Genomic DNA, 12014 nt, shown 5'->3' with positions numbered 1-12014 from the left:
AGTTTATTGTAATAAAAATCACACAGAAGTGTGTTTAAATAAAACAGAGGCTGAATGTGAACCGTGTGGCTTATAAATGGCTCCTTCTGAGCCCTGAGCCACCGGTGGATTCTGGGAGGCTGTGGTGCTCCTGGTAAAGATATCTTTACGGAGGTGGGGGGGGAGGCAAGATGGGATCACAATAATCAGGAAGGGGCTGGTTGGGATTTTGAAAGGAAAAAGTTTATGGGAAAGAAACATGGAAATGCTGACTTCCTGTCCAGGGAGGGGGTAGGGCAAGATTCCTGAAAAAGTGGGGAGGTGTGTGACGGGGTCAGTATACAGTGCAGGGAGGTAGGTCAAAACCCCAGAAACAAAAAATCCCCGGAACCAAAAATCTGCAGGGAAGGGGGAAGAAATACCAGGTGACACAGAGTCAGTCGGGCTGGTTCCTTCCCCCTGAAGCATCGGAGAAACCTGAGACACAGGTGTGGGAGGGAGAGGGTGGGGCCTCGGGAACCAATCCCTGGCCAGCAGGGGAGGGGAAGGAAGAGGGTGGGGCCTCGGGAACCAATCCCTGGCCAGCAGGGGAGGGGAAGGAAGAGGGTGGAGCCCGGGGAACCAATCCCTGGCCAGCAGGGGAGGAGTCTCCATCCTATAAAAAAGGAGCCAACGGAAAGCATTTCAAGTCTCTTTCCAGGTACTGGAGAGGAGGGAGTGGGACCAGGCTGCCTGATGCTGCTGAGGACTGCTTTACTGCGGGAGAAAGGACTGAAAACTCTGGTACCAGAGAAGGTGAGTGTGCAGATTCAAAACCTTCCCTTTTTTTATTGCTAATGAACTATTTCCAAGGCTGCCAATTGGGTGGAGGTATTTCTGGGGAATGTGGTAGAGAGCAGAGATAGGAGGGAGGAGGCAGAGAGGGCAGCAGGGCTGCACTTAAATTTTTTGCTGGCCTGTTTTGGGACTTTTTTTTTGGTTTGTTAGGACTTGTGGCAGGGAGAGAAGAGGTCTGTGAAATAAAGATGAAGCTTCAAGGGGAGAAGCCAGGCTCAGCACTCACTGGTTGGGCTTGGTGCCTCCCTGCCAGCCCAATGAGGGTTTGAATCTTGCAAGGGGAACTAGTGGAGAAATTTTATAACTGAGAGCCTTTGGACTTTTGATGTTCCTGGGAGTGTTCGTAGCCAGGGAGCCAGTTTGGAAAATGGGAGCAGTGGAGTCTATCAGATGGACAGGAGCTGATGAGAGTTGAGAGGAAACTTAATATAGTGTTAGAGAACAAATCAGACCTGACAGAGCCCTGCTTAAAATGCTTAATCTCTGCTGGTGGACCTGGGACCTTTGGCAGAGGGTTAGACTCCTGCAGCCAGTGTGTGGCAGGGCTGATCTGTCCTCTAGCACTGTTAAGTTGTGTGCCAGGTCTTGCAAGCTAAGGAAGGTTATAAGCATTTGGCAGGGCTCTGATGCTATTCCTTAGCTTGTGTGTGAGGTCTTGCAAGCCTACGAAGGCTGGTTAGTTGGTGAGGGGGCAGAGAACTATATACAAGGGCATGTATTGTAGGGTGCTCTAATTTCAGGGCTTGGTAGTGAAGGGGGGATATGAAAAGGCCTGTTTGAACAGTCAGGTTTTCAGTTTGGGGTTTTTTGTTGAGGTTTTGGGTGTTGGGTTCTAGATGTAGCTCTTGGTGCATGGAATTCCAGTTGGGTGTTGCAATTGATAGTGCTCGTTCCCTGGTAGAGTTCAGGTGAGTTAGCTTGGGTGAGGGTGTTGGTAGGGTCTCAGTGTCTGCAGATCTTGTGGCTTTTTGGTTTTTGAAAGCTGAAGGAGGGGTTTGGATTATGTATGATCTTGTGTATTGTGGTAAGACTCTTGAAGAGGATTCTGAATTGCATTGGGAGCCTTGGGAGTGATGTTTGTGAGGACTCTGGCAATAGAAATTTGTAGCATTTGGAGGGTTTTGAGTGTTGTGGTTGGGAGTCCCAGTAGTATAACGTTGCAGTAGTCTATCTTGGAGAAGATGAATGCTTGAAGGATGGATAGGAAATCATTGCTGTAGGAGGGTTTTTAATTTTTTTCATACATGTAGTTTAAAGTAGTAGTCTTTAATGTCAAATTAATGAATTTTTTAGATTTAGTTTGCTGTCCAAGATTACACCTAGGTCTCTTACCTCTTGAGCTATGGGTAGTTTAGGATTTATTTATTTTAGTGCTTTTTTATACCAACATTCATGATACAGATATCTGTTTACAAGAAACAAAGGTTAATAAGGATAACCAACATAGAGGAAGGCAAAAGTTACAATGGAACTGGGGGGAAGAGGAGCCAATAGCAGAAGATAACTCTAATTATAGCAAACTAATCCATTCACAATATCTCTGAAGGAGAGCACTGGATAAAGGGTCCATCAAGCCCAGGATGCTGGGCTTGATGGACCCTTGGTCTGACCCAGCATGGCAATATCTTATAACTGAGATGGCCCTGAATTAAGGGAAGGCTTGTTGAAACAGCCAAGTAGAGTTTTTTTTCTGAACATCAATAGACAGGGTTCTTGTCTTAGATCAGGGAGCCATGGCATTCCAGATGTTTGGCCCTGCTATCAGAGGGCTCGTTCTCTGGTGGCTGCATGAAAGGTGGATTTGGTTGGGAGGGTGCATAGTGATCCCTGTAGGCTTCTCTGACAGGTCTCGAGGTGTGGATAGTGAGTGGGCATGGAAGATTGATAGGGATCTGTTTGTGAATGCTTTTGTGAATGATGGTGAGAGTCTTGTGTAAGATTCTAAAGCTTATGAGTAGCCAGTGGAGTTTTAAATCAGTAAGGGTCATGTGACTTAGTTTGTGGGATATGATTAGGAGTTTGGTTTTGGAAGTATTCAGGGCAAGGTTCATTTGGGTGAGTAATTGGTTGATAGTATTGAGGTGGGTTTCCCATGGAGTGATTTGGGGATAGGTTCAGTGATAGGGATTAGAATTTGGACGTTATCTGCATAGATGAAGTGTGTGAGCCCTAGGTTGGATAACTTTACATATGGGAAGCATGTAGATGTTGAAGAGATGAACCTTGGGGCACTCCTTGAGTGAGTTTGATAGATATCAAAGTCAAAATAGGCAACAGCAAATCAGAACCTGTTTTCTAGATATGAGACAAACCAGCATAGGGCAGTGCCAGTTAGACCAATTTCGGTTGGTTAGTCTGTCTGCAGATCTTGTGAGTGGTATCAAATGCTGCGGAGATGTCCAACATTGCTAAGATATAGGACTGGCCATTATCTATTCCTCTGAACTGGCGGTGAGGGAGATTACTGTTTTGGTGCTGATGAACTTGCAAAATCCGAATTGGGATGGATATAGAATGTGTTTTTGTAAAGTGTTTGGTATGTTGGGTGCTTACTACTTTTTTGAGTAGTTTAAGCTAAGAAGTGGAGAATGGATATTGGCCTGAAGAGAGCTGGATCTGAGGGGCCCCAGTATCCTGCGGGTGCAACAGTGGATGGCCGTTTTCAATGTTCATGCTTTAGTGATAGGTCCTGTGGGAAGTGCTTGTGCCAAAGACATAGTTTTGATGCACATACACACATATATCGCTATATATATTGTCTATTTTATTAGATAAAAGGGATACAAACATACATATTACTAAACATTTGAGTTATTTCAGAATTATATACTCACAAATACTTTATAAAGTACTCTCCCTCATCCACAAAAGTCTGAAACTCAAACCTCAATTGGATCAACCCCCTCCTCCCCCGTACCTCCAACAGACCCACCCAGCCCTCCAAGAACCCTACGTACCCAATCCATCAAATCTTTCAAACTCTCCTCCACTATAAGCAGAGCTTTTTCTCTCGCCAGGCCCACTTTATGGAACTCCTTGCCTCATGACATACGCATGGAGACCTCCACTCCCAAATTCAAGAAAACTGAAAACCTGGCTTTTCCAGCAAGCCTACCCCATGACACCGCCCACTACATAAAACCCCTCTGTAAACTATTCATCGATCTATGATTAAGAATGCTTTATGACCATCGATTTATGCTTTATGACCACTGATTCTCGTACATTGTTACTTTTGTTTATAGTTCTTTATTTATTGATTTATTTTGCGTTGCCTTTCAGTATTATCTACTCTCCCTGTTAATTGTATTTTTATTGGTTATATGTAAGGGCTCCGCCCAAAAGTTCTTGTTTTTTGTGAACCGATACGATGTGCGAACGGCTATCGGTATAGAAGAGACTTTAAATAAATAAATATAAATATATTTGAACAAGTAGTGTTCTAGTCCTGAATAATAGCCTTTTCCCTAAGCTGTGACACTTTTTCTTGGACCAACACAGGAATTATAATTCTACATGAGCTTTGGAGAGCATCCAGGTCACGTCTTTAGAAGAAGGGAGCTGATTGGTCTGGAAAGCTCATACAGTACTGGGGTAAAAGGAGTGAGGATTAGCTATGTGAGACCTGACCAGATTGCATTACACATGTTCATCTGCACTAAAATACCCCATCACCACTGCAAAGATCACCATTCAAGCTCTAAAATCAACATTTACAGGTGAATTGAGCGTGTCAGTGTAAGATGCTATAGGAGCAGTTTTCTAAAGTTATTTACCTGTGAAGTGCACTTAATGTAGATAAAACCTATTGACAATGAGGGTAAAGCAGATTTACCCACGTAAAACCTAGTTTTAAGCCTGTAAATGGTGTTGGGCTGGAAATAAATATGATTCAAAATATGTTTAATGAACTGCAAGCCCTGGCTGAAAGCAGACAAGGCAATGGATGGCCCCAGATTCTGTTGCACTTCCATGTTAACCGGCCCCAGGTTCAGTAAAGAGAAGTGGAGGGGAATCTGATCCTGGGGGTTTGTGTTTGCAGTCTGTTGTACATGCAAGAACCAGTAAAAAAGTGTAATGTCCTACACGGCCTCTGCTTACACTACTAACTGTCAGATTTGAGAACCCATTCCCAGAAAACCATCCTAAAGCAGATGAGGATACAAATATCATAAAAACCCTGATACAGATACAAGGAATCAGCAAAGAATCCAAACACAGATGCTAAAAGGCAAGAGAACCAAACACCCAAGCATCTTTAACCCCACCATATTTAGGGGACAAGAAAGGCCAACCTTACTGCTTTCTTGCACCCCCCACCCCCATTTCATTCAGCAGTTTTATAAAGTGGGAAAAGGCGGATGCCCCCACCCAAGACTAGAGGTGTACAAAGTTTGGCGTGAGGACAATCATTGACAAGATAGAAGGGAAGTGTGTACACAAATATATACATATATACACAACCACAGTGTGATTATGTATACATAAAGATACAAAGCACACATAAATACGACACACACATATATAGATATATATATACATAAAAATACAAAACACATACATACCACACACATACTACACACATATAGGCACCAGTCACACATGCACACACCATAAATGATATGAACTGATTTGAGACAAGAGAAATGCTCTTTAACATTTAGGAAAAGACTAAAAACTTGGCTTTTCAAAAAAGCATTTCCAAGCCTTGAATAAAACCTCCTCTCACTAGCACTAACTCGTATGCAATAATGGAATGTAAACACGAATCAACCAACCTCAAACCCTCTCTCACTAATTCCTGCTGAATATTTATCATACTATTACCATTCACAACTGTGTCAAATTTATTCATTTGATTACCTATGTACCGTTTCATAGTCTTATTTTTTCACTTGCTATTCTAATGTATCAATAGGCTGAAATGTAAATATTGTGCTGTTCAATTTCTCCCCTTCCATCCCAAGTTTATTTTCCTTGTTTTTTGTAACTTTCCCTCTCCCTTTTTCTGATTCACTGTATTTAAAGTTCAAGGTTCTTATTGAAAATATTGTTTTTTACGTTACATTACGCTTTACACTCCTTGTTTGTAAACCGGGTTGATGTGAAACTCGGTATAACAAAAACAATAAATAAATAAATAACTTACAACACACACTTGCATATAAATAAAACGCACCCATGTGTATATATAGACATAAAACGCACCCATGTATATACTTTCTATGCTCCTGGAAAGACTGGTTAATAGTTCAATTTAACCAAATTAGCTGCCATTTTATTGTATTGACTGACTTATATGCTCTCTGGTTATTTTTCTCCCCTTTACATAATGCTTTGTAATTCCTGAGGAGACTGAATCGAGGCGGAGGAGTCTCCGTTGTTTTGGCAGCACTTTTACCCCTTATAGGCAACATTTTACAATAGATGCAAGGTCTCTTCCTTTCTTATAGGTAACATTGTACAGGAATAGATGGAGGGTCTCTCCTGTCAGGCTGTGTTGGTGGCAGTTCTCTTCCATTCTTACAGGTAACAATATACAGCTATAGATGCAGGGTCTTTTCCTTTATTATAGGTAACATTATACAGGAATAGATGCAGGGTCTCTTCCATTTTTATAGGTAACATTATACAGGAATAGATGCAGGCTCTCTTCCATTCTTATAGGTAACATTATACAGGAATAGATGCAGGGTCTCTTCCTTCCTTTTAGGTAACATTATACAGGAATAGATGCAGGGTCTCTACTGTCAGGCTGTATTGGCAGCAGTTCTCTTCCATTGTTATAGGTAACATTATACAGGAATAGATGCAGGGTCTCTTCCATTCTTATAGGTAACATTATACAGGAATAGATGCAGGGTTCACTTCCTTCCTTATAGGTAACATTATACAGGAATAGATGCAGGGTCTCTTCTTTCCTTATAGGTAACATTATACAGGAATAGATGCAAGGTCTCTTCCTTTCTTATAGGTAACATTATACAGGAATAGATGCAGGGTCTCTTCCATTGTTATAGGTAACATTATACAGGAATAGATGCAGGGTCTCTTCCATTCTTATAGGTAACAATATACAGGAATAGATGTAGGCTCTCTTCCATTCTTATAGGTAACAATATACAGGAATAGATGTAGGCTCTCTTCCATTCTTATAGGTAACAATATACAGGAATAGATGCAGGCTCTCTTCCATTCTTATAGGTAACAATATACAGGAATAGATGCAGGCTCTCTTCCATTCTTATAGGTAACATTATACAGGAATAGATGCAGGGTCTCTTCCATTGTTATAGGTAACATTATACAGGAATAGATGCAGGGTCTCTTCCATTCTTATAGGTAACAATATACAGGAATAGATGCAGGGTCTCTCCTGTGAGGCTGTGTTGGCAGCAGTTCTCTTCCATTGTTATAGGTAACATTATACAGGAATAGATGCAGGGTCTCCCATTCTTATAGGTAACATTATACAGGAATAGATGCAGGCTCTCTTCCATTCTTATAGGTAACATTATACAGGAATAGATGCAGGCTCTCTTCCATTCTTATAGGTAACATTATACAGGAATAGATGCAGGGTCTCTTCCATTCTTATAGGTAACATTATACAGGAATAGATGCAGGGTCTCTTCCATTCTTATAGGTAACATTATACAGGAATAGGTGCAGGGTCTCTTCCATTCTTATAGGTAACATTATACAGGAATAGATGCAGGGTCTCTCCTGTGAGGCTGTGTTGGCAGCAGTTCTCTTCCATTGTTATAGGTAACATTATACAGGAATAGATGCAGGGTCTCCCATTCTTATAGGTAACATTATACAAGAATAGATGCAGGGTTCACTTCCTTCCTTATAGGTAACGTTATACAGGAATAGATGCAGGGTCTCTCCTGTCAGGATGTTGGCAGCAGTTCTCTTCCTTTCTTATAGGTAACATTATACAGGAATAGATGCAGGGTCTCTCCTGTCAGGCTGTGTTGGCAGCAGTTCTCTTCCTTTCTTATAGGTAACATTATACAGGAATAGATGCAGGGTCTCTTCCGTTCTTATAGGTAACATTATACAGGAATAGATGCAGGGTCTCTTCCATTCTTACAGGTAACATTATACAGGAATAGATGCAGGGTCTCTTCCATTCTTATAGGTAATATTCTTCAGGAATAGATGCAGGCTCTCTTCCGTTCTTATAGGTAACATTATACAGGAATAGATGCAGGCTGTCTTCCGTTATTATAGGTAACATTATACAGGAATAGATGCAGGCTCTCTTCCGTTCTTATAGGTAACATTATACAGGAATAGATGCAGGGTCTCTTCCATTCTTATAGGTAACATTATACAGGAATAGATGCAGGGTCTCCAGTTCTTATAGGTAACATTATACAGGAATAGATGCAGGGTCTCTCCTGTCAGGCTGTTGGTGGCAGTTTTCTTCCATTCTTATAGGTAACATTATACAGGAATAGATGCAGGCTCTATTCCATTCTTATAGGTAACATTATACAGGAATAGATGCAGGGTCTCCCCTGTCAGGCTGTTGGTGGCAGTTCTCTTCCATTCTTACAGGTAACATTATACAGGAATAGATGCAGGATCTCTTCCATTCTTATAGGTAACATTATACAGGAAAAGATGCAGGGTCTTTCTTATAGGTAACATTATAGAGGAATAGATGCAGGGTCTCTCCTGTCAGACTGTTGCCAGCAGTTCTCTTCCATTCTTATAGGTAACATTATACAGGAATAGATGCAGGGTCTCATGCTTTCTTATAGGTAACATTATACAGGAATAGATGCAGGGTCTCTTCCTTCCTTATAGGTAACATTATACAGGAATAGATGCAGGGTCTCATGCTTTCTTATAGGTAACATTATACAGGAATAGATGCAGGGTCTCTTCCTTCCTTATAGGTAACATTATACAGGAATAGATGCAGGGTCTCTTCCTTTCTTATAGGTAACATTATACAGGAATAGATGCAGGGTCTCTTCCTTTCTTATAGGTAACATTATACAGGAATAGATGCAGGGTGTCTTCCTTTCTTATAGGTAACATTATACAGGAATAGATGCAGGGTGTCTTCCTTTCTTATAGGTAACATTATACAGGAATAGATGCAGGCTGTCTTCCTTTCTTATAGGTAACATTATACAGGAATGGATGCAGGCTGTCTTCCTTTCTTATAGGTAACATTATACAGGAATGGATGCAGGCTCTCTTCCTTCCTTATAGGTAACATTATACAGGAATAGATGCAGGCTCTCCCTTTCTTATAGGTAACATTATACAGGAATAGATGCAGGCTCTCTTCCTTTCTTATAGGTAACATTATACAGGAATAGATGCAGGCTCTCTTCCTTCCTTATAGGTAACATTATACAGGAATAGATGCAGGGTCTCTCCTGTCATGCTGTGTTGGCAGAAGTTCTCTTCCATTCTTATTTATTTATTTTTAATTTTTATATACCGGAATTCCTGTATGCAATACAAATCATTCCGGTTTACAAGTAACGAAAAGGTTGCCCTGGTCTGGTAGATTAGACTGGGGTTTTTTACATAGAACATAGAACAATAACAATCAACTATTGAACATTATTACAAGGAACAGTGAAAGTAACAATAGTATTTAACAAACATATAATATTATAACATTATTCGTGTTCACATTTTACAAGGAACTTTGGTAGCGTAAATAGTCTGCATGTAATCGGTTAAATAATATAATATGAAAAGTAACATATATTATAGGTAACATTATACAGGAATAGATGCAGGCTCTTTTCCTTCCTTCCTTATAGGTAACATTATACAGGAATAGATGCAGGGTCTCTTCCATTCTTATAGGTAACGTTATACAGGAATAGATGCAGGGTCTCTTCCTTTCTTATAGGTAACGTTATACAGGAATAGATGCACGGTCTCTCCTGTCGGGCTGTGTTGGAAGTTGCTCTCTCCCTTTTTTATAGGTAACACAGAGCCAGTCTTTAAAACATACATCCTGTGATAGGGTTCACCTTTTAATACTCACTGGAACTAGATGACACTATTAGGATGTGAACCCTATCTACTGTTATGAGTCCTACACCAGGATAGTAATGGTCCCCTGACATCCTGATAAACAGATTCAAATTGTAGCGTATAGCTGTAATATGTTCTAACTCCTATGGTTTATGTAGTTGACGTATAATTTGCAGGGAACGGGGGTCTGGACGTTTCCTTTTGCAGGCGAGTTCTAAACGGGCCGCTCTATGGATTTGTTGACATAATCGTTGCTAGTGAGCTGTCAGTCCCCTCAAAGGTTCTCCTAAAAGCACATCCCGAAAGTCTGGAGTAGTTTCTGCTCCAAAAAGTTGGGTGATCCACTCCACTGTTCTGTCCCAATGTAAGGTAACTACAGGACAACTCCACCATATATGAAGGTAAGTGCCTTGCGCAGAAAATATGAAATTTGGTCACATTCCAAAAATTTAAAGGAGATGGAGAGATGTGATTCCTGTATTGTCTAGAGACGTAATGTTCCCCTGCTGCATAAATTGCCCCATCAGTATCCTAGCCAGAGATTTCCACGTAGTGAAGGCGTTCTTGGGTAAGCCCGCTGGGGATTTGATATTATGAAACAAATGGGGAAGTTAGTGATATGGGATGTCCCCGACGAGCCGTCCCTTCCATTGTGTCCGGGCTCTCAGCGTTGCCTGTAATGAGATTGGTGTATTGAGGATGCTCCTCTACAGCTGACATGGTTTCCAAGCTGTCGCAGACAATGGCGTATTGCCCACAACTTGTTGCTCTTATCAACTGGAAACGGATCAGAAAGGTAAAGGGCAGGTCATCGGGCTCCTTCTCCACTACCCCTGCATGGGTTTGCCCGGTCCGTACTCTGAAGCAGTACCTGAGGAGGTGCCCGTTAGTTCCCGGGTCCTTTCTGGTTCCTGGGAACGGGTGCCCTTTAACCCGGTTTCAGTTTTTCCCCAGAGGGCTCTGTATGGGGGTGAGCGCACCGGGGAGGGAAGCCAAAGATTATCCTTCGCATTCTTTCAGCATCGGGGCAGCAGTCTCGGCCGCGGGATGTGGGTATATCCGGGGCGGGCGTACAGGATAGAGGGAGGTGGAAGTCCAAGGCATTTCTGTCTTATGTGAGGGTTTAAAAAAAAAAAAAGGAAAATAATAAATACGAGCACCAGCCTGCGACAATCTAAAGGGCACGAGGGAAACACTGGGGTGAAGGGTTATTGATTGGTATTTTCTTCTATTGCAGAGCTCTTAAGGGTGGCCTAGGAGGCGAGGCTGCATCTGAACTCTGGGCTGTTCTTTCGTTCCTTGGGCACTGAGACGGCCGTACGTCGCGCACCTCGACCCCGAGAGCTGGAATGTTTAAATACGATATTCCAAAACCATATCCCACAACACCAGATCAACCACTAAAGCTCTGCTCGCCCTCCCATCAGTAACAACTACGAGCCTCACTACAATCAGAGAGAGGGAGCAGCTTCAGTAGCCGGACCTCGCCTATGGAGCTCGGTACCTGAAAACCTAATGCTTCAAGATGACACCAACTTATTCAAAAAACAACTTAAACCATGGCTATTTCACCAAACCTACAACGAAGGCATCGGTTAACAACGTCCTCACCAACCCTACAGGTCAAGATGATAAACCTATGCACCAAACAATTCGGACAATTGCATATTTACCATTGTCAAACAGTAACCAATAATTACCTTACCAGGTAGTAAAGTTACATAGGACCATCCCAGCATCAGTAAAACAGAATATTACCCTGTTACTGTGAGTTAAGTTAAATGTTAACAAAGTTTATCTGTTAATTGTTATAACATGCGTTGTGAGAAGTTAAGTTTGTAAACTGGAGTGAAGGCTTGGGCCAAACTTTGTTATATAAAAACACAGAAAAATAGAATGAAGGTCGCCCTGGTTCAGCAAACGAGGAATGGAAGGGGAGGAGCTGTTACCGTTCCTGGGGGGGTGGATATTCTGCTGAGTCACTTAGGGGGGGAGTCTTGCAGGGAGTGGGTGACCTGTGTCAAGGATTTATCCCAAATATTCATGCGTTGGCTGAGAATCACATTAGGCTGCTCGGACATAATTGTGCGACTTTGGTGCAAGGCTGAGGGTTTTATGGAAGTCGGGCGTTCCCAAGTGAATAAGCAAATTGGGAAATGGGTGATACGGGCAGGGGG

General features: G+C 42.0%; 1 long non-coding RNA gene across 1 annotated transcript; it reads left to right on the top strand.

The window, feature by feature from the left end:
- Positions 1-751: 751 nt before the first annotated feature.
- Positions 752-12014, top strand: LOC115082310. The gene is made up of 3 exons (XR_003854129.1): positions 752-774; positions 4318-4535; positions 11075-12014. It is a non-coding gene; the product is annotated as an uncharacterized LOC115082310 (long non-coding RNA).

This window comes from Rhinatrema bivittatum, unplaced genomic scaffold, assembly GCF_901001135.1.
Source record: "Rhinatrema bivittatum unplaced genomic scaffold, aRhiBiv1.1, whole genome shotgun sequence".
In the NCBI taxonomy this organism is placed as follows: Eukaryota; Metazoa; Chordata; class Amphibia; order Gymnophiona; family Rhinatrematidae; genus Rhinatrema; species Rhinatrema bivittatum.
The sequence above is the reverse complement of the archived record's forward strand: the minus strand, read 5'-3'. Positions and strand labels throughout refer to the sequence as shown.